We start from the raw sequence: 4,095 nt of genomic DNA, 5'->3' as shown, positions 1-4,095 counted from the left end.
AAGAAGACAAGTTTCTTAAAGAAAGTGTTTAAATCACTATTTCATGATATATACATATATATATATATATATCACATTTATATTACATTTCATGTCAATGAATATATCCATATTAATATGAATATTTTCTTGCATATATGTAAATAACACATCTTTCCATCAGAGTTATGTGAGTCTAACTTCTTCATATTTTCAAAAATGTTGGTAAATATGTAAAAAGTTTTTTGACCCATATGATATATTTTAATCTGGAGATTTTTAACTACATAGAGACCATGGAAATGTTCCTTGCAGTGTAGATGATTTTGATTTCCATACATAGTTACTATGTAAACTAATCTCAAATCCTAGTCATAAATTTGTAGAATACACATGAAATTCAGAACTTGTAAAACCTACCTTTGATATATTAGAGGAACAACTACATATTAGACTAAGTCTATCTTGTATTTTTATTCATATGCTACTGATAAATTTCTCTGTAAACCCTCCTTCTTGTAAGTTTAGAATAATGCACACACATTGTCCTGAAACATGCCTATTTTTTATCAGCTTTAAGGGACATTAGAGATAGAACATAGAGCATGAGAAATATTGATACATAGAATTTCAGTGAAGTCCATCAAAATATTATTTTAAAAAAAGATTAAAAAGTGATGCATGTACTCCTTACTGACTTTCCCTGCCAAGTATCAGCTAACTTCATTATCAGTTTCTTCCTTGTTATCTAGAATTCCAAAATCATCTGTATACTTCCTTGAGATGACTCCTGATAAATTTGTAACTCCCCTCTCCAAACTTATGCCCATTTTTCCAGGATTTGCACTGTTACCACACAGCTGTTATTAAGACAAATGTGCTTATTGTAATTATATACAGCACTAAAGACCTGAGAGGTTCACACAAATTATTACTCTTGGATACTTCTGAAGTTTGTTTATAGCAACGATCCATTCAATCACTCCTTCAATAGATTTGTATTGATTGGGCAATCTTAACTGGCTTTCATCCAGATGCTGTCAATAAAGAATGGATAACAGGCAATACTGTGAATTTCTTTAGCTTATCAGTAGGCAAGGAATGCAGTAGGCAAACAAGAAAAGTTGTGAGTGTTTTTGTGAAGAAGCTATAGAGCATGCTGTGGGACAGGACAATGCAGGGAGTTGCTTTGTATGTACTTGTATTGTATGTGTAATCTTCATCTGGAAAAGATGCTTTTCTGAATAATCCTTTTCTGCTATGATTTTTGATTGTTCGACTCTTTGGCTTTTCCAGAGAACTATATACTTCCATGTGCCAAAAGCTTCTTAATGAACTCATATCATATTAATTCCAGAGGAGACTTTCAGGAATGTCTTAAGAAATTTAGAGAAAGAGAGTTTTGCAGAGCAGGTTAACTTCTAATGCACCTTCAATAAAGAGATGACTGCACTTATTTGTTACCTTGAAGAAGTCAGGTATGATTTGTCTATCTGTATAGTTACAATGAGAAGAGTTTAGAGGGTTGTAATTTGTTTTTGATCTAGCCAGGAGTCTTGATTTTTTACTTCTCCCTCTGTAACTTTTGGCAGCTCTTACCCTTCTTGAAATGTACACAGGAATGTAAGGTGCGTAATGCCATAGACATCCCTAACCCACATCATTTTAATAAGTTGAGCTATACTTTATTAAATGTCCTGCTATTATTTTATATAGTAGTTATATCATCATAAATTTCTATCCGCTTTCTTCCTGTTATACCTCTTCTTTGCTGTACATACTAAAAAGTATGAATTCCTTAATTTTTAATGCATCATGGATGCTTGATGTCAGCTTCTGACACGTGTATAAGTTTGTAGATATGAAATTGCCTACTTGGAATCTCTTCTTGAATTTCTTAGAGTGATGTCAAGTGTGCTATGTCAAATCAGAAAACTTAATCTTCATTAAAATGTGACTTTCTTAAAGTTGAGTTTTTAGTGAGGTGGTCACATATGCTCTAATCTCACTAGAATTATCAGTTCCTCTCTTGTCACTAAATTTGAAAGGTCACATTACCCTCACATGAGTGTGGCAGAAGGCTTAGGTCCAGTAAACTGTTGATTTTTTAAAGCACTCTCCTCTTAAATTTGATATTGCATGTAAATAATGGAAGGCTCTAAAATAAAAATAACATTGGTTAACGTTGGCCATTGGGGTTAGAACTAAATTCTGAGTCTCTCTGATTCCTTTAGTGCACTACTTTAAGGATAGTGGTGTCAAGTCAATTTGACAGGGGCCAAAATACCATAGATGGTCTTGACTACATTAAGAAACATATAGAAAATTATTAGAGCAACTGTGGATGTGTCTGTGCAGGGGTTTCTAGTAATGAGTTCATCAGAAGACATCAACATAATGACTCAACTAAACATTGATGGATTCATAATATAATGGCACATTGGAAAGTGATAAAAGGTAAGAGGAGTGGCTTATTTGGAGGAAGCAGGTCACTGGGAGCTATATCTTGCTTTGTCCTTTTCTGTATCCTTGTCTGTCCCCTGGTTGCCATCCTATGAACTACTTGATCCCACCACATACACCTGCAAAGATGGATTGACACCTCTGAAATGGTGAGCAAAAATAAAATTTTCCTCAAATAAGGTGTTTATACAATGAGAAAGGGAATTAATAAACTCAGGAACTTGTATGATTTGATTCAGATTATCTATATCCATACTCATGAGTAAGAACTCATGGTTTTCTTGCTCACCATCCTTCAGGAGTATCTTTCCATGAAATGTGCACCTGCACCTTTGGTTGTCTGGAATAACTTTTTCCTTTATATCTGCCCAACACAGCTAGTTGATCTGATTAAATGACACTTCCAGACGAGGCACTATCAACCACTGCTGTTGCTGCCGCTGTAGCTATAAAAAATACCTCCATCTCCATTTCAGTTTGAAATCTGTGGATATAAAATTCTTTCTTTCACATGGCTTATGACAAATACAAAATATTTCATTATATATGCAAATTTGGGGTGATGTTCATTTCTCTCACAAGGACATATGATAATTTAAGAAAGAAAATATGTTAGTACTAGTCACTACTCTATCGCTCTATTACACACCAAAACTGACTTCTGGCATACGGTATGGTTCAGTAATTATTATTGATTAATTGAATAAATAATGAGTCTTTATAAAATCTACTCATTCTATTTATTATCATGAGTAGCCACAAGTCTCATATTAAAAGAATGTTGAATTTAAAGTGATATGTTCTTAAAATAATTTCACTGAATTACAAGTAATTTCAAATCACCCACAAATTTTCTAGTAATATAGCTTATAACTGACATTTTTCCTTTCATTTGACTATGTTTTACATTCTACTATCTTTTGCCAGTTTGTTAGGTACAAAACATTCAAACACAGGAAAACACTCATGTTTAAATGTGTCAAGTTTGTGGTGTTAACATATATAAATTTACTGATTTCTTCTAAAAGCCTGGTCATGATAAAAAGAATTTGTAAAACTAAAAATATTTTTGAAGAGAAAAAACTATTCATTGCAGTTTTTCTGACTATCCAAGGGCATTTATGAGCCTTGTTTAAAAAATCCTATAGATTTTAAAAGGACAGGAAAAGGGTCACTAAGTAATTTTAAATTAAAGCAATTTATTTGAGGACAAAGAGATAAATTCTATAGAAAAAACTGAGCCCCTAGACTTTATCTTTGCTGTAAGTGGTAGACAAGGTCGTGAAGTGAGAAGAGGCAATTCATATTCTAAGCTCAAAGCAAATAACTTTAATTAAGCCTGGCTCTTGGGTCCAGACTTGGGAGACCTTTTTAATAAAAGGGATCACATAGATAAGAAAAGTTTTAGTCACAACCTGACCAGGCTATTTTCCCCTCTTCCTTGTGAAGCCTTTGACAGTTGTTTCAACATATTTGAGGATGAGAATAGATGAAAGAAAAGAAATTCAGAGCTGTGAGGTGGATTGATGAAATAAGAATTGGTGATGGCATTAGAATGGCTCATTAGCAATGTTCAAATTTTAGAACAAGGTGATTTAGTCTGTACTTTCCATAATCCTTCTCCATGCTGGAATCATCTACTACTTCCCCTTC

This window comes from Peromyscus leucopus, unplaced genomic scaffold, assembly GCF_004664715.2.
Source record: "Peromyscus leucopus breed LL Stock unplaced genomic scaffold, UCI_PerLeu_2.1 scaffold_564, whole genome shotgun sequence".
Classification (NCBI taxonomy): Eukaryota; Metazoa; Chordata; class Mammalia; order Rodentia; family Cricetidae; genus Peromyscus; species Peromyscus leucopus.
The sequence above is the reverse complement of the archived record's forward strand: the minus strand, read 5'-3'. Positions refer to the sequence as shown.